The 19,743-nt window shown below is 40.0% G+C and overlaps 1 protein-coding gene across 4 annotated transcripts in view; it reads left to right on the top strand.

The window, feature by feature from the left end:
• Nucleotides 1–15,291: 15,291 nt before the first annotated feature.
• The window catches only part of LOC140501435 (serpin B6-like), a 28,146-nt gene continuing 23,694 nt past the window's right edge, over nucleotides 15,292–19,743 (top strand). The window contains exons 1-2 of one of the 4 annotated variants that reach the window (XM_072605028.1): nucleotides 15,292–15,996; nucleotides 17,710–17,840. The gene's annotated coding sequence lies outside the window, so the exon portion shown is untranslated. Of the gene's footprint in view, nucleotides 16,776–17,709; nucleotides 17,841–19,743 lie in introns of all 4 variants that reach the window. The other 3 variants (XM_072605029.1, XM_072605030.1, XM_072605027.1) reach the window with 3 other exon arrangements.

Raw genomic sequence — 19,743 nt, 5'->3', positions numbered from 1 at the left:
CACGGGAAGAGGCGGAAATACACGAGATAGCTCGGTTCACCTCGATTCCCAGTCGTTTCCTGGGGGGCCCTCGTGAGAACTCTAAGATTTAGAAGTTCCCACCTTTACCCGCCTGAGACTGTCCACATGGAATTGAGCTTCCAACCCCAGCAAATCTGGAATGTCATCTCCTTCCATGTATGCAGCTACACACAAAACACAACCAAGCATTGGTGAAAGACTGGGTACACAGAGAAAATACTTCTAAAATTACATGGAAAGTGTCATATAGCAGGGTTTGGAATTGTTTTAATGAGAACAATTTGAATTGGAATTCTAATTTTAATTCTAATATGAAAAATAGTCAAGACAATTTCACTTTATCTCATACTGTAACACAGACCAAATAGCATATAATGTACATGTTAGTCACCCCACAAAGCAACATGTAGTTATCTCACTAGCTACTCTTTGAGTAGCAAGGCTAGGCTGAAGGAGGAACCCTGAATGAATCAAAAACACTCTTCAATGAGTTAATGAATTCACAGGTTTTTCTGTAAAGAGAGTTAAAACCACTGCCACCACCACCTCACAGCATTCTGACACAATGACTTTGACAGAAGTGTCATGAATTTGAGCAGTTCGGCAAAGGAAACCTCTTTCTTTCTAATTCCTATATCATCTGCCCCAGAGCTTTTTGGTTTGAGCTTCCATTTGTCTCCTACACTGTTTTATTTTTCCTATAATAAAGACTTTGTTAAGTAGTGTTCCTCTCCTAGAATGGATTAAGTCCTCTCATTTATTAAGTAAACCAACCCATCCCTTTTCATTTGAGGGAAGATGCTCTGGTATTCACTCACAAGGTTTGGTGTTGGCAGGTGGTTCTTTGGAGGTCAAAGGTCAGTGCTGACAAGGATTTTCATTTGTTTCCCTTTTCTTCATAGGTATTTTCTTTAAACAGACGTGGGGACATCCATGGGAATCTTCAGGAACTTTTCACTGAAGTGAACAAATCTAGTACCCAGTACTCACTGAGAACTGCCAACAAGCTCTTTGGAGAAAAGACTTATGATTTCCTCTCTGTAAGTTGAACTGATTAAGTCATAAAGAAAGCAAATGAAAATGCGTTATGAGGAAAAAGGGTTAAAGATCCTCAGTAATATGAACATCCTGGTAAATTTTGATTCAAGCTGAATATGCTATAATTAAAAACTGGACTTAAAATCATTTACAAGGTACATTGTATCTTTTCTTGATTGCTTATGCATATCTATCCCTGTACATTGTCATCATAAAAAGAGGAGAAATCCATGTGTATTGTGTCTGCTGAGGGCCTAGAATCTGAACTAATTTGTCTCCTCCAAAGTGCATAGTCATTTTCAGAGTCTTAATCTGTGTCAGGCTCTATGTAGTAACTGGAAGTATTGCTTTATATTTTTCTCTTCATAGACATTTAAAGAAGCTTGTCAAAACTTCTACAGTGTGGAGCTGGGAGAATTTTTCTTTGCTAAGGCCCCAGAGGAGTCCAGGAAATGCCTGGATAGCAGAGAAGACCGAAGGCCACAAATTACATTTATTTGTAAAATATTGATGACTTCAGTAATATTTCAATAAAAGGTGTTAGAAAGACTGGTTGCCCCTTACAAACAGGGCTACAAGGTGCCACCAAATATTCATCCCATCCCTGGGGAATAAAACAAAAGAAAACAAAGGCAAAAACCAACACACACACACAAAGCTGAACTTGTAAACAGGTGAGACCTGATGTAAAAGCTGTCTCTGACACCTACTGGGTATATGACCATGGGCAAATCATTCAACTACTCTGAGCAATAGTTTTCTCTCCTGTAAAACAGTGATTTGTTTTTCAATTGTGTCTGACTCTTTGTGACACCATTTGAGGTTTTGTTGGTAAAGATACTAGAGTGGTTTGCTATTTCCTTCTCCAGCTCATTTTACAGATGAGGAAACTGAGGCAAGCAGGGTTAAATGACTTGCCCAGGGTCACACAGTTAGAAAGTGTCTGAGGTCATATTTGAACTCAGGGAGATGTCTTCCTGCTTCCAAGCCTAGTACTCTATCCACTGGGCCATCTAGCTGCCCCCCAAACAGTAGTAGGTAATACCTATACTTACTTGCCTAACAGATTGGTTTTTAAGAGAGGCAGTAGGCTAGGGTGGAAGGAACCCTGACTCGGAAGTGAGAGAACCTATATTCAAATATTGCCACTGTCACAAGTAATATCATTTTCCCTTCCTCTGTAAAATGAGGAGGAGGCAACTAGATGACCTCTGGGATTTATATTTGGATCAAAAGATATTATCCTGTGATCCAAGGGCACAAATTATATGTAGAGTTTTGTAAATAACAAGATTCTATATAATTGTTGAATATTACTTATGAGTAGTCATCTGATACCACAAGGTTAGCGGGCATGTCAATCAATGTCCTTCATGTCCCACATTTTTATGGGTTGGTTTGGCTGCTTGAAGATGACTTTCTCTCCAGTGATCTCTTTAGTTCTTCTCTCTCAGAAGGGAGATTTTCCTCTCAAATCAGGCTTTTGAATATGGAGGAAAATGGCAGAGGCAAGAACAATGACTACCAGTACCCTTCATTACTCTTACCACTACAGATTCATTGCCTAGAACAAGGATTATTTATTTTTTTTGCTTGGTAATGAACTCCTTTGGCAATCTGGAGAAGTTTATGAACTCCTCAGAATAATGTCTTTAAATTCATAAAGTAAAATGCAGAAAATTAAAATGAAAACCAATGATACTGAAATAGTTATATACATATCATCTATGTATATATACATATATAAATGTGTGTGTATAAATAATATGTGTACATATATAAAATAAGTACACCAAATGAGGACTAAGAACCCTGGGCCTAGAGGAACTCTGTTATAAGCTATTTCCGTCACCTAGAAAGTGGGAATGAAGAAAGAGGGAGAGAGAGAGAGAGACAGACAGACAGACAGACAGACAGAGAGAAAGAGACAGAGCGAGAGACAGAAAGAGACAGAGACAGAGAGAGAAGAGTTTCTCTTCTAAAACTGAGCTCACAACCAGAGATCCCTCTCCAGCAAAATACTACAGTTTTGAATGCTTCTTTTTAAATTTTTTAAAAAAAGGTTTCTTCCTTTGAGATGCTTCTTAGTGATTGTATCTCAGATCCATTTCAAGAGTAATACGCAGATTAGCATTGTGGATAGCTAGCACCTTTCATTATAATTTCTGGCTTAGGAGACAAAGCAAAAATGCAAATGTCGAAAGATAGACAAGAAAGATAGACCTCTAGGAAAAGACAGAGGCAAAATATAGGGCAAGAAATAAAGAATCATCAACTCTGGTCTCAGGTTCTACTGGATTCCAGCAACCTAACAGCATGCTCCATGAATCCTGTATGACTTGATCAAACTGCTTCAGCCTCCAGGGTCCTGATACCTATTCTTCATGGTAGCTACCACTCTCCACTCTTCTGACCTCCAGATTCTTTATCCTCTTGCCCCCATAATGGTTTCCTTTCTCCAGGATGCATGGCATGTTCTCTTCCTAAGTACACTTCCTTAGGATGGGAAGGGATAGCTTATGAGTTATACCAGCCCCTTCAACCTGACTCAAAATTAGGACAAAAGTAAGTAGGAGGCTGGGAGATGTTGATATGACCAGCAGTCATTCTCTAGCATCCTGATCTCCTTGGATAATGTCTGTCAAGGTGTGGCCACTGAGGTATAATATCTGTTTTGTTCTTTTTTTTCACATTCATCACATCACATTTCACATTCACATTCACATTTGAATCCCAACTCTGCTGCCTTTGAATATGTGTGGCCACTGACTCTCTTGGAAGGAGGTAGAGAGCATGGCCATAGAATGGTGTAGCCTACACCCACCAGTTTAGCAGTTTTGTTTTTCCTTTGCTGTGTCTGTTATCTATATCAGTTCTGAGGTTGTGATAAGGGTTGGTACAGCTTCAGCAGTATTGCCCACAGTTGGTCCCTTGCCATCCCCATGCTTCAACTTCTCTGACTCTCTTACCATGATAATAATATCCTTCCTTCTGGGACCTGTCATTCTTTCTTCCTCCCTTTGCTTTATGAGAGGAGGAAAGGGGGACACATTATAGTCCTGTTTCTACATATAGCAAGTAAGAAGTAGTTCATACCTGTAAGAATGTTTAATCTCTGTCTGTCCTTCAGAGCTATTGCTTGAACAATTGCCATCAAACAAATCTATCTCTGCTTGTTAAGCTGGATGGAGATGGTCTACTGTAGCACCAATGCAATATTCACAGTGCCTATGGCAGCCATAAATATGCTGGCACAATTCTGAATTGAGAAATACAGCAGACTCTCCACTAAAACATTTATTCAGATACCAGAAAGCCAAATCCCAACACCAGAAAGCCAAATCCATTGTAGTAACAAAGAAATCCATCATATTAATCAAGAAGTCTATACATGTTATCAGGCCTTTCCACAAACACTGACAATTCTAGCTGCCTGCTTCTTCTGTCCTTCCCAGCTCTTACTTCCTTTCAGTTCTGCTCTAGTTCTGCCTCTTCCTGTTCCAACCTGATCAGCAAGCTGCTCCTACCACAGGGTCTATGTGACCCAGGAAGGTCACATGGACTTATTAATGAATGGGAAAGATCTTCCCATTTAAATTACCATTACATTCCCTAAATTGTCATTGCATCTACTGACTGTCTTCATATTAGTCAGTTATTCTACATAAGGGAGGCTGGGAGGTCTCATTTCGTTGCTTTTCTTTCTGTCTCTACTCCTTTTTTTCTTGCAGATTTTGCTTTCCACATTTCTTCTGATGACATGCATTCTTCTAGGGGTCACTACCATAATTTTCTATACTTCTTTTGGATCTTCAGATTCTATGTAACGCCTGAACTCTGCATTTAATGATTTTGTAGAACAGAAGATTCTCCACATCTATCCATGGCTTCTTGTACTGAATGTCTTATCAAAGGGAAGGTGAAGAAAATTAGGCCACAACCTACTTCCTGACATTTTTGCAGCTGAAGGAATTTGGGCAGAGTGCTGTGCATTGTACACTCATTCCTCTGCGTCTGCTCTGTGAGAGGCCATTTCTCTGATCTCAAATGGAAGTATAAATAATAGGGTCTGCTCCATTAGACCTAGGAACCAATAATAATGGCCCTGGTAAGTTAAATATGGCCATACCCTGAGAATCTGAGGTCTCTACTTACCCATATTGGTCTAGTCTCAAATGCTCTCTTATCTTCTCTAAGGCATATTGATTACCACTGCCAGACCACTGAAGCAGAGGTACCATGGAAGAAACAGACTATGATGAGCTATATGTTGCCAACCCCAAGAAGCTTGCTGAGCCCCACTTGTATAGGCTCAGAAATTTCTCAGGTCTCCCATAGGTCTATTCTGCTCTCCATCCAGACCCTGTTCCCTCTTTCTGTACGCTTAACTATAGTCTTGCAAACATGGCCAAATTGGAAATAGGAATGGGTTATTTGCAGCAAATGTAGCTTTGTGGCATGACAAGAAAAATGGAGATATAATACTAGGATTTCTTTTTACGTGTTTCATATTTACTCAATAATATTGTATCTCTTCTATTTTGTCAAAGGGGAAAAATCGTGACTTCCTATTATGGAAAACAAATAAGATTCCATGGAATTTTACTGAATAAAGAAATCTGTACTATGTGCAATAGACTAGTTTTCTGGAGTTTGAGGTGGTGGTTGTCTATTTTTTTAACTAAAGACTCTTTTAAGCAAGTATTAGTTAATGACATTTTTTGCATTCACTGACAAAGGTACAGCAATGATGATTCCTTTGTATGCATCATAAAGAGTTCCTTAAGTCAAGTGCATCTTTTCAGTAACTTTTATTAGCACCCTGAATAATCTGATATTAACCTCATGTTCATGTTTTTCCCCACCAGAATGAGAAAAAAGACAGTGCAGATGATATTTAAGGAAGCAACATTTAAAACACCCTACATAAAAGCAGTGTTCACCAAAATCCTAGAGCTCCCCTACGTGGGAGAGGAGCTGAGCAGGGTCATCAGGTCATCATGGTTCCTGATGAAAGCATTAATTCAAAAAAGGCAAGTCAATGATCCCAAGATCAAATGACTAAATTCGGGGGCGGAGCCAAGATGGCGGAGTAGAAACACACAAATACACTAGCTCCGAACCCACAGCCCATGAAATATCTGTAGTAAAGAGCTGCCAATAAATTCGGGAGCAGGAGAAGCCACAGAACAGAGGAGCGGATAAAATTTCTGTTCCAGAGAGCCTGAAAACCTCTCGCAAAACGTTCTTCGCACAGGGGACTGGGAGCCCTGTCGCAGCCACCTGGGGCCGAGAGGAGCAGATCCAAGCAGGCTTCAGGGACAGAATCTCCAGTGGCCACACGGGTCCCTCCAAGCACAGGTGACAAGGGTCGGTGAGAGGGTCTCTTTGGCGGGTCGAGAGGGGAGTGGGGAGCCCCCATGACTCAGGCCCCCTCGGGAGGCACCAGCGGAGGTGGGAGCAGACCAGGGCTCCCCAAGCAGGCAGGAGCCCGGATCCATTGTTGAAGGTCTCTGCATAAACCCCCTGAGGGAACTGAGCCCTTGAGACAGCCCTGCCCCCACCTGGGCAGCTGAACTTGATCTCACACTGAATAGCAGCCCTGCCCCCGCCCAAAGCCCTGAGGCTGGGAAGCAGCATTTGAGTCTCAGACCCCAAGCACTGGCTGGGAGGATCAGGAGGTGAGGTGGGTGTGAGGAGAATATTCAGAGCTCAAGTCACTGGCTGGGAAAATGCCCAGAAAAGAGAAAAAACCCAAGACTATAGAGGGTTACTTTCTTGGTGATCAGGTTTCTCCTCCCCTCCTTTCTGATGAGGAAGAGCGGTGCTCACCATCAGGAAAAGACACGGAAGTCAGTGCTTCTACATCCCAGCCTACTCAATGGGATCAGACCTGGGAAAAGCTCATAAAGAGCTCAAAAAATTTTCAAAATTATGTTAGAGAAGTGGAGGAAAAACTGGGAAGAGCAATAAAAGACTTGCAAGCAAAGTATGAACAACAGATCAGCTCCCTGCTAAAGGAGACCCAAAAAAATGCTGAAGAAAATAACACCATGAAAAATAGGCTAACTCAATTGGCAAAGAAGGTTCAAGAAGCCAATGAGGAGAAGAATGCTTTCAAAAGCAGAATTAGCCAAATGGAAAAGGAGATTCAAAAGCTCACTGAAGAAAATAGTTCTTTCAAAATTAGAATGGAACAGATGGAGGCTAATGACTTTATGAGAAACCAAGAAATCACAAAACAAAACCAAAAGAATGAAAAAATGGAAGAGAATGTGAAATATCTCATTGGAAAAACAACTGACCTGGAAAATAGATCCAGGAGAGACAATTTAAAAATTATGGACCTACCTGAAAGCCATGATCAAAAAAAGAGTCTAGACATCATCTTTCATGAAATTATCAAAGAAAACTGCCCTGATATTCTAGAACCAGAGGGCAAAATAAATATTGAAAGAATCCACCAATCACCACCTGAAAAAGATCCAAAAAGAGAAACTCCTAGGAACATTGTGGCCAAATTCCAGAGTTCCCAGGTCAAGGAGAAAATATTGCAAGCAGCTAGAAAGAAACAATTCAAGTATTGTGGAAATACAATTAGGATAACACAAGATCTAGCAGCTTCTACATTAAGGGATCGAAGGGCATGGAATAGGATATTCCAGAAGTCAAAGGAACTAGGACTAAAACCAAGAATCACCTACCCAGCAAAACTGAGTATAATACTTCAGGGGAAAAACTGGTCTTTCAATGAAATAGAGGACTTTCAAGCAATCTTGATGAAAAGACCAGAGCTGAAAAGAAAATTTGACTTTCAAACACAAGAATGAAGAGAAGCATGAAAAGGTAAACAGCAAAGAGAAGTCATAAGGGACTTATAAAACTTGAACTGTTTACATTCCTACATGGAAAGACAATATTAGTAACTCTTGAAACTATTCAGTATCTGGGTACTTGGTGGGATTACACACACACACATACACACGCACACACTCATAGAGACAGAGTGCACAGAGTGAATTGAATAGGATGGGATCATATCTTAAAAAAAAATGAAATCAAGCAGTGAGAGAGAAATATATGGGAGGAAAAAGGGAGAAATGGAATGGGGAAAATTATCTCTCATAAAAGAGGCAAGCAAAAGATTTTTTTAGTTTGGGGAAAAAGAGGGGAGGTGAGAGAAAAACATGAAGTTTACTCTCATCACATTCGACTAAAGGAAGGAATAAAATGCACACTCATTTTGGTATGAAAACCTATCTTACAATACAGGAAGGTGGGGGACAAGGGGATAAACAGGGTGGGGGGGACGATGGAAGGGAGGGTATGGGGAGGAAGGTACAATTTGAGGTCGACACTCACGGGGAGGGTCAGGATCAAAAGAGAGAATAGAAGTAACTGGAGGCAGGATAGGATGGAGGGAAATATAGTTAGTCTTATACAACATGACTATTATGGAAGTCATTTGCAAAACTACACAGATTTGGCCTATATTGAATTGCTTGCCTTCCAAAGGAAGGGTGTGGGGAGGGAGGGAGGAAAAGAAGTTGGAACTCAAAGTTTTAGGAATAACTGTCAAATACTGTTCTTGCTGCTAGGAAATAAGAAATACAGGTAAAGGGGTATAGAAAGTTATTTGGCCCAACAGGACAGAGGAGAGGATGGAGAGAAGGGCAGAGAGGAATGATGGAGGAGAGAGCAGAGTGGTGATGGGGGCAATTGGAATGCTCGGTGTTTTGGGGTGGGGGGAGGGGACAAGGGAGGAGAAAATTTGGAGCCCAAAATTCTGTGAAAATGAATGTTAAAAGTGAAATAAATAAATAAATTTAAAAAATAAAAAAAAAAGACTAAATTCTTAATAGTATTATGCAACATTGCTCCTTGAAGATCATCTGGTCCATTTGATAATTTATTATGGAGATAGAGCTTCTTATAGTAGAGCACTTTTTGGCTAGGAATCAGAAAACCTGGATCTAATCTTGGCACTACTTTTCTCAATGAAGACATTAAATGTCTTTAAACCTTAGTTTCTTCACCTGGATTAAGAGAATCTGTGTTTAAATTCTGGCTCTGCCACTTGCTAGTGTGACCATAGCCACTTGACTTCTCTACTCTTCCATTTCCTCACTTGTGAAATGAATGGGTTGGGTTAGATAATATATAATACCTCTCCTAGTTCTAACTGTGTAGTTCTATGGCTGTCAAAATCAACCAACTCAACAAGGCAGGCAGTCAAGAAATAGCATTACCACTGAAAAAGAGAATGCATAATGGTGTTGGCCTGTTGAATTTGGGGTAAGAGCTTAGGTATTCTCAAAGTCATGTTTGAAAACCAACAGTGAATTCACTGGGTTTTATAGGAATTCTTTGGAAAAAAATACATAATCAGAATGCTGGTACTGGAATCAGCCACTCTTTGTCTTACTCCTCAAAGAAATATTCAACTATGATTTCTTCTGTCTATGATAAGGAACAATCAATAACAAAAATGGATTGAGTGCCTACTTCATGCCAGGCACTCTGAATGACATGAGATACAAAGAAAAAATGCTACTAGATAACGTTTCTGCAGTATCACAAGATGAGTAAGTCTGAGGAAGGATTTAGACTTAGGTCTCCAAGACCAGCATTCCATCTATGATATCACCTAGCTGCTAAACAGCAAGCAAAATACAACAGTAGGGCTTCTTTACCTGAAAACTCCTTAACATGAACTTTCTTTTTTAGATGGATAGATAAGAGACAAAAAAGAAATAAGCATGTTTTAAGAGCCTAGAATTGTCTTAGGAAGATTCTGAAGATCACAAGGCAGGATAAAACACCAGACACTGAGCTTCATTCTTGAATTAAAGTGCCAGGCATTCAAACTCTACATCAGAGAACCCAACCCTTGGTGGTCTGGCCACATTGTTAGAATGCAAAACCTGCATTTGACAAAAAGATTATTTTATGGAGACCTCACACATGTTCCCATGGGACTCAAAAGAAGTGATGCAAGGATACTCTCCAGGTATCTCTTAAGAACTTTGGAATTGATTGTTTGACATGGGAGACACTGGCACTGAACTCAGTGTGGTGTATTCTCATCAGAGAAGATTCTGTGCTCTATGAGCAATGCAGACTTGAAGCAGTTCAAAAGAAAATCGAGATGTGCAAATTTAGAGAAACTACCCCAAATATTCACATAGGCTATTTGGCCTGACCTGTGGTAGAGCATTCTGAACTCATATTGGTCTGATAGCCACAGTCAGATACACTGTAACTTGACTCTAACATACTGACGTCATTTTTGGTCCTCTTCCAGAATGAAGGACAACCAACCATGTGCCAACATTGTGTTAAGCACTTTGCAAGTATTATCTCATTCAATTTGTTCAATAATCCTGGGAGGTACATATTATCATTATCCCCATTTAGTTCAGACATTTTCAATTATGTCCAACTCTTCATGGCCTTAGATGTGGTTTTTTTGCAAAGATACTGGAATGATTTGCCATTTTCTTCTCCAGTTCATTTCACAAATGAAGAACTGAGGCTAACAGGATTAAGTGACTTGCCCAGGCTCACACAGATAGTAAGTGTCTAAGATCAGATTTGAACTCAGGAAGATAAATCTTCTTGACTTCAGACTTGGTGCTCTATCTACTGAACCACTTATCTCTTACCATTTTACAACAGATAAAACTGAGGTGAAAACCAATTAAATGGATTAACTACCATTGCCTACACATAAAATATTCCTTTCAATTAGTGCTAGAGAAAAGGTACAGAAAAAATTGATGAGAATATAGAGAAGGGAAGAATTCCTTTTGGACAGAGAAATCACTGAAAACATCATAGAAGTGATGTTATATCTGGGCTTCAAAGGTTGAAAATATTTTGGGAGGCAGAGATTACATTGAGAGGGAGGCTTTCAAACGTAAGAGAGTGATATAATGGATATCACAAAGTTGAGGGGTAAAATTCATGGGATGCTTTGAAGAATATTAAAAAGTGTAGTTTGGCCAGAGTAGGAAGTATCTAGAGGTCAATGGAGAAAAATTAAGTTAGATGATGAAGCAGAAATAGAAGGAGGAAAAGGAGAAGAGGAGAAGGAGAAGAGAAGAAAGAGATAAAGAAGAAATAATATTCCAGTGGATCTGTGATCCCATCAACATGGGCATTACTTTCAGCAAGGCAGAATGCACTTCATTCAAGGCTGCCTATCCTGTGTCACTCTCGACCATATTCTCTGATAAGTTTACCCCCAAATTATCTACACAGTGTCCTAGGTCTCTTTCCCTAGTTCTCTTGACATCAATAAAGCACAGGGTATGATTATTTTCATTCACTGTTACCACATGCCAAGTCCATCTTTTTCCATCATTTTTTTTTCAAATTACATCCTTACACTACTCTTCCTAAATAATCCTTAGTTTGTGTGGTCACCCTCTTCTGTGATCCTCAAGTTCAATTTTTTGGAGATCATATTGTTTTATAAATTGCATCTATAAAATATAACTGAAAAAAATGAGCTCATTTAAAGAACTGTGGAAATATTTCCAAAGGTAATTGGAAACTAGCCTTCCCACTCTCTTGTTCAGTTCCAGCACCAACTCATTGTGCGTTTCAATGTCTGACTAAGGATTTTGTACTGAGAGGCACATTCTTTATTGATCCAAATGCACATCATCATGTGAACAATAGGAATTCTTCATCTACATGGTTTTACTTATTTGGAAAGTCAAGTCAAACTTTTTAGCAATTATTGCTCTGATTTGGGAAGCTCTAAAACATTCTAGAGAGGCATCTAGATGTCATAGTAGATAAAGTGCTGGGCCTGGAGCCAGAAACATTTATCTGACAGAGTCCAAATCTGGCCTGAAACGTTCACTAACTGTGTGACCATGGTCAAGTCATTCCAATATCTCTGCGAAGAAAACCTCAAATGGGGTCACAGAGTCAGACACAACTGAAAAATGACTTGGCAACAACAAAAACGTAATGGAGCTTAAAGAATTCAGTACAATGTAATTCACAACCAAGGGTCTTTAGAGAACGTCAACATTTGTATGGACCTGGACTTAAGGTAGGACATCTGGAAAGTGATAAATATGCTTAGTGAGCATATAAGTCCTTGTTTTATGCCTCACTTTATTTTAATAGATGGAAGTTGTCCAACAGGGTTATTTCTGTTGCTGTATCTTTCAATGAATATGGTATGATTCTGATGAGTCTTTGGGAGACATATTTTTGGTGGGAAGTCTTTAAGATAATATGTTGCTATATTGAATCAAACACTTCTTATAGTTAACAAATAATTGTCTCAATGGGATTGTATATTCTCTGTCTTTCAGTCATTTGTGTGATGGTCAAGATGTGGTCTGTTGTGGAATAATACTGGTGTACACCTATTATTCCCTTATACTAGCTTTAGCAAACAGTCCCTCAATGTACATGGAGCTTACTTTTATAAAACTTCATATAAATAGTACATTTAGGTAGGTATTGATATTCTCTCACTTGCCTTTTAGTTTATTATTATGAGTTATAATGATGATAAAGTCCAAAGCTTACCTAAATCCTTTGATATCTTCCCATTCTTTAGAAAACTTAACCACTTACCTTCTAACCTTTTCAAAATGTGATTGGCTTCAACTTGGACCTTCTGTGTGTATGTATGGTCTTATCCAGATGCTTTTTTTTAGATTTCTTTTTTTTTAGTGGCATTTCTACTTCCTCAATAAAAAAATGAAAAAATGCATGCATACATGAATAAATAAGTAATGATACTAACATTATTAACAACAGGTCTTCGTCATTGGATTTGTTGAATGAAAACAAAACAGTTTACTTTTGCCTCTAGATGAAGCCCATGAAAAGGCTATGATTCAAGAAGAGACTCAGTTAGAAGTTTGGTGCCTTTCTGAGTTGACAAACACTAGATTCCTACACCAGAAATACAGACCTGCAGAACTTAGCTAATGTACAATATTGCAACTGGACCATTATTACAGGCCAAATTGTTCCACACAATCTTCTAGATATAATATTCATCTACAAAAACTTTAGAATATTTTCATAGGTATTACTATACCAAATAGTCATAACCTTCATGTTAGATAAAAAAAAAAATCTATCAAAATATAGGGATCTAGCAAAGGAGAACCAAATCATATTGGAATAAGACAAGTTATATATCATGCTATCAGTTACTGGAGTTGTACTGATGATGATTTGAGTAAGGCTACAGAGAACGATGTGATATTCTAAATATAATTATCAAAAACAAAAAAAAAACAAAACCAGAAACACCCCAAACAATACCCAGGCAACCACCACCTGTTTAATAATCAACAGAATATAAAAAATAATAGGGGGATAGTGACTTTTCCTTGTACTGTTCTAGCTGAATCTGCTAAAATTGAGGATGTTTCTTGTTCTACTTTGTATATGGCAACGTCTTTTTATTTTGTGTTTGTTAAATTCAGAAAATAAATAAGTTAAAATCAGGGAAGCCTTAAACGCCAACTGGTGCTAGCCTCTGGGTCACCCTTAGGAAGATTTTACCTTATATCACCCTTACTTCTCTGCATCAGCTATTTATTTCTACCCTTTATGACCAAATAAAAGAAGTCTAATTCTTCCTTCATGTAGGTTATCAATTAAGATATTGAAGATTATTGTCTTATCCACCTAAGTCTTCTCTTCTGCAGGCCAACATTCATTTAATTTAGTTTCTTTATGTTATCCTTCTTTGGGATATCTTTTATTTACCTCATCATCTTGGTTACTTTAATCATGGATGGCTCAGGAGCAGAAAGTGCACAGCCCTCCCTCACTTAAATCCAATTCACATGCATGTCATGGCATCAATTCCCTGATGTTATGGTCCTCTATGGGAAAGAAAGTCAAACAACAACCTCTGTGAGTAGAAAAGATGATTCCCACTGATGGACAGACAGGAACTGGCCAATTGGGTAAGATGGCTTATTTCTTTCCTCCCTACCTTCCTCCCTTCCTTCCTTTCTTTTCCTTTCCTCTGTCCACATAGGGCATCACACCCTAACCCACAGGTGCTCTATCTAAAGAAAATGTAAATTTTAATCTCAAACATTGTTTTTCCTTAAAGACCAGCCTTAACCCCAAAATCTCTCTGAGTCTCCTTGATTGGCCAACAATAGGTCCCTGGCCCAGCCTTATTTGGTGATTGCATCCTGATTGATTCAGAAGGAATGTATAAATAGTAATCATGACTGTTTTGGCCAGAAATTCTTAGGGTCTCCCCTCAAGAATGATCTTTTAAAAATATTTATTTATTTATTTTAAGTTATAGATTAAAGAGTCCATTTTCTGCCTCCATTCTTACTCAGACTCTCCAAATCCTAAATAACTTTCAAAGTCAAATACTCTCTCTTCCATGAAGTGTTACTTGAATTTTTTTAGGTGAAAATTGCTTCTCATTATTATCAGTTACAGCAATTTATCCATATCTTCCTTGTGCTCTTACCATATTCTTTGTATTACATTAATATATGTATATATACATACATAATCTGGTGAGACTATTATATATTTAATATATGGATGTGTGCATGTATGTGTATGTGTGTATGTATAGATATATATGTGTGTATGTGTGTATATATATATATATGTATAGATATATATATATGTGTATGTGTGTATATATATATACATACCCTCTCTATATACACACAAATCCTCTTATAACAGGGTGTAGTGTTAAACACTTATAATCTTTGATAGTAGGAGAGGCTGAGGCTGGTGGATCTTTTAGCTTTGGGAATCCTATATTAATTCTGTGTCCACAAAACCTGTGTGCACCACTGCAAACACGGTAAAGTGTTATAAGCTTTAGGCCAAGAGGTCCTCTAAGGAGGGACAAAGCAATAAAGGTAAAAAAAATTGGAGGAGGTTTAGGATGGGACCCCTGAATAATCATTGTGCTTCTAGCCTGGACAAGATATAGACAAATCTCTCTCTCTCTGTCTGTCTCTCTCTCCTCCTTTTCTCCTTCCCTTCCTCTTTTACTCCATCCCTCTCTCTCCATTCTCCATTGGCCAGAATTAGAATTCGAAGATGAATGTATCATCTTTAAAAGCTTTAAGCTCCCACTCTTTTCACTTCTTTCTGTGGGCTGATCAGACTACAGGAAAAAAAAAAGGTATTCTGTAATCTGAACAGGTCACAAAAACATAAACAAACGACTGGAAGCATAATCTTGCTCCATAACAATCTGACTTTCCCTGCAGAGCGAAGGAATCAAATATGTGTTTTAGAGGTTTAGGCAAACGGTTGAGGATGGTTTTAAGTCCCCTTTCCTTTCCCATCATTTCTCCTTTTCTTCCTTCCTTCCCTGGAGAGTCCTTCTTCCCAAATCCCATGGTATCAGGATAAGGTATAGACATGCAATGGGCTGACTTAGGAGAGGGAATGCGACCCAACTGTTATGTCGTCGGGGTAGAACATTTCCAGTGAGCACTGTCTTATTCCAATGAAGGTTGGCGCCTTCCCTGAAACTTACAGTCTAAGCGAGCTGCCTAAGACACGGGAGACGTGAAGTGACTTTCCCAGGGTCACACATGTGTATGTGTCATAGGCAGAACTTGGACCCATCTTCAAAGATGAGGTGGGCGTGCTACGAAGGACCCTGATCCCATTAGAGTTTCCCTTGGCACCGGGTTTGCAATATGCCCCAAGTCAGAAAATAGTTGAAGCAGGAGGAGGGAATAGCTTCTCTCCGACTCCTCCCACAGTCCAATCGTAGCTATTCCCAGGCCCTGGGGGTGGCTCTAGCTTCTGGGACGCAGCTGCTGGAGCTTTAAACAGGAAGGGCGCTGGGCTGAACAGCGGCACTTCTCCCCAAGACTGCAAGCAGGGGTGCAGAAGGAAGCCGAGGCAGCAGCGCTTACCGAACCACTACAGCCAACACAGGTGGGAGGAGGCTGACTGGGTTGTCTGCTAACTGCTGCGTGTCCTTCCTCCAAAAGCAGAGCACTGGGTGGGGCCGGTGTCGGGGCAGAATTTCTGCGCTTTGCCGAGGCCGGAGATGGCGAAAGGGAGAGGGAGTCTTGGCTCAGGCATGCACAGCTTCCCACTTCGCCCTGAGGTCGGGCCGCCCAGCTCGGGATGTGTGGAGCCAAGCGAGGTGCGGCTTTGATCATGGCACCCGTGTCTGTGTTTTGAAACTAGAGAGGAAGTCCGCGGGCCAGAGAACACCCGGGTCCTAAGAGCGGCAACAGCAGCTGCTGCAAATTGGGTCGTTCGTGCGCCCCCACGGGAGCTGGAGGGGCAGTTCTTAGCTTCCGGGTGCCAGGGCTTAGTAGCCCGAGCCTGGCATGGAAATCTGGGAGGGGGGGTGTGTTCTGGGCGCTTGCTTAGGTTGTCCTACTTTAGGGAATGAGCACAGTACTTTTCTCTGCTTCCTGACTACAGCTGAGCAGGTCTGGGCAGGCAGATAAGTTGCTTAGGAATTATGCATAGGGCAGTTGGGGAGCGGCCCATCCCTGGCACTTGATACTCCCTGACCCCGGGGTTCCACTGAACTCTCGGGATCTAAAAGTCTGACCCTCCGAAGATCCCGAAACTGCGAAAAAGGAGCAGCAGTATCTTGCACCCCTGCTTCCTTCTCAGTCAGTACCTGGGGGCGGAAGAGGACTTCAGAAGGACGACCTGGGAGCAGAACTGAGTCACTCCCAGCTACTGGGTTCCAGGTGATGCTCGCTCTAGAGATAGGATATTTACCTGTGCGGCGAGAGCAGGTGGACGGGCAGTAGACTCCATAACTCCTCTCCCTTACAGCATTTCTGCATCAGGGGAGAAGAATGCATTTCTTTTGGGGATTTCCACAAGTTTTAAAGTTGTAAGTAACCCCAGAGTACTTCGAGATGAGGAGCCCAAAGAAGCTAAGTAGTCTGGTCTAGCTTACACAGCTTGTTATTGGCAGAGCCTGGACTAATATATAGCCAGAGCTTATTATGATAGCAGCTATATGGATCTCCCACAGGTGTCAAAGCCCTATGTAGAAGATGTAGTTCCTGGCAGTGAATTGGGGGAAAAGCGAGGAAAAGAAACAAGAAATTGCCTATGGTGATCAGGCCTGGCTTCTAGGAAGAAATGATGAAATGTACTCCTCTCCTTTCATGAGAAAGGAGAGATCATGGATGTGGAATATTGTGGGGGACAGATGTGTCTGTTGGGTTTGCTTAGCTGGTTGTTGTTTTTGTAAGGGAGGGGCTTACTGGATAGATGGGAGGGAAAAGCATGCATTTGGGAAAGACAGTGATGTAAAAACCAAAGGTATTGAAACTTTTAAAAGCAAAGTGAATTCTAGATAGATAAGAATTTGAGGGAAAAGGTGGTCTTAGAAAGGAATGAGTCAGTGATGGCCATCCCCAAGGGGAGGGGAAATGGAGAAATTCCAGGTGTCACTGTGGCCCTTTGATACAAAAATCAGATGAGCAGTCCAATCAACACTTGATAAGATTTCTCCAAAACCAGGATAATTTGGAAAGCCTTATAATCAAGGTTAGGGGAGTCTCTGGAGATAAAGCTGTCTCCTGTACGTTCATAATCCACCAAATGGCTCAGGTCTGTTTCATAGCTGCTGTGTGCTTCATTGACTTTAGAGTTGCTCATTTTCTGCAGGACCAGAAGGATTTACTCTTAGATACCACAAAGGATTATTGGTATGTCAAGGCAAGACAGCCAGTCCTCATAAAATTCTTCTGATTACCTGCATGATTGAGGATAGGGGGAGAGGTGTCAAGCAAATCAAGGTAACCATTTTTACATTAATTTCTAACCCATCCTCGCGATAAATGCATGGAAGAAACCTCCTTTTGTTGCTTGTCTGGTATAATCTGTACTCTCTTCTTTAAATACCACGGTGTTGAACTTTTTCATATTTCCTAAGGTTGGTGTAAATGGAGTTAGGTTTGCAATCAAAGAAAAGATCATTACTATGGAAACTTTTGTGGTAAAGCCACTTTCAATCCTCTTAAGGCCAAACACTCCTTCAAAGTGATATTTATATTATATTATTACTAGTAACTTAGTTCACATAGTAGGACTGTACCATTCAGTTGGGCTAATTAAGAATCTAGAAATACTTTGTTGTGTTCATGGTCATGTGGGAGTAAATGGTGGTTAGGTCATTTTATTTTAGGGGTGCAGAGAGAATGGAAAGATCCAGAATTGATTTATGTCTAATATATTTAAATTCGTACTCAGACTTAATTGTTTTCCCTGTAAAAGTACATTCTTGTTGATTAGTTTATGGTTATTTGTTGTCCTTTATTCTCCAAGAGGACTAAAATGACATCACTATATTAGAGTCAAGTTACATTGGGTCCAAATGTGGTTATGAGATGAATACTTGCTCAGCATGCTCTAACACAGGTTGGACACAAATAGTCCACATGAACATTTGGAGTGGATTCTCTAAATTTGTACATCTCATGTTTGCTTTCAGCTACTTCAATTCTGCTTTGCTCATAGAGCACAGAATCTACTCTGATAAGGGCATGCCATGCTGGGCATTCTTCTTCCAGAGTCTCCCTTGTCACACAATTCCAACATTTTTAAGAGAGATCTTGCTAGTGTCCTTATATCGCTTCTTTTGACAACCTTATGAGTGCTGGCCCTGTGTGAGTTTTCTATCTTTTTGTCAAGTGTACATTTGGCATTCAATCAACATGGGTAACCCATCTTAGTTGAGCTCTCTTTACAAGAGTCTGAATGTTTAGCAGTGTAGTTCTAGAAAGGTTCTCAGTGTCTGGTATCTTATCCTGCTAGGTGATCATCAGAATCTTCCTTAAAGAATTCAAATGGAATTGATTCAGTTTCCTGGCATGGCATTGCTATACTGTCCACGTTTCACAGGCATTAAATAATAAGGTCAACACAATGGCTCTGTAGTCTTTTAGTTTGGTTGTCAGTCTAATATGTCTTCTCTCACATTTTTCTTCAGAACGTCCCAAACACTGAGCTAGCTTTAGCAATGTGTGCATCAACCTCATTATAAATGTGTACATCCCTCGAAAGTATACTGTCAAGATAAGTGGACTTATCCACAGCATTCAAAACTTCTTCATTTGCTATAACCAAAGTTTCATGTATGGGTGGTGTGGTGCTGGCTAATAGAGTACCTGTGTTTTCTTGGAGGTAATTGTTTGCCCCAAATTAGCACAAGTATCAGAAATACAATCTATACTTTATTACATCTCAGCTTCAGGTGCTTTATTGAGTCCACACTCATCTGTGAACAAAAAATTATTCACCAACATTCCCTCCACTTGTGTCTTGGATTGTAGCCTCTTTAAGTTGAAGAATTTACCACCATTCAGGTAGCTAACTTTCATGCTGGGGTTGTCCTCATAGGTGGCATTTGACCACATGGATGAAAACATTATGCTAAAAGCCATGGAAGCAAGCACACAGTCTTGTTTCATTCCATTAGTGACTGGGAAAGCACGATAGCATTGTCCTTTATCCAGAACTCAGAAAAACATGCTGTCATGAAACTGACATACAATATTGATGAACTTCTCTGGGCTACTAAATTTTGACATAATTTTCCACGAGTCCTCTCACTGACTGTATCAAAGGCCTTGGTTAGATCTACAAATGTTGTGTACAGACCTCTGTTCTGCTCTTGGCATTTATCCTGGAGTTGTTGGA

This window comes from Notamacropus eugenii, chromosome 4 (genome assembly GCF_028372415.1).
Source record: "Notamacropus eugenii isolate mMacEug1 chromosome 4, mMacEug1.pri_v2, whole genome shotgun sequence".
NCBI classification, from domain to species: Eukaryota; Metazoa; Chordata; class Mammalia; order Diprotodontia; family Macropodidae; genus Notamacropus; species Notamacropus eugenii.
Note: the sequence above shows the minus strand (reverse complement) of the source record. Positions and strands in the feature narration are given on the sequence as shown.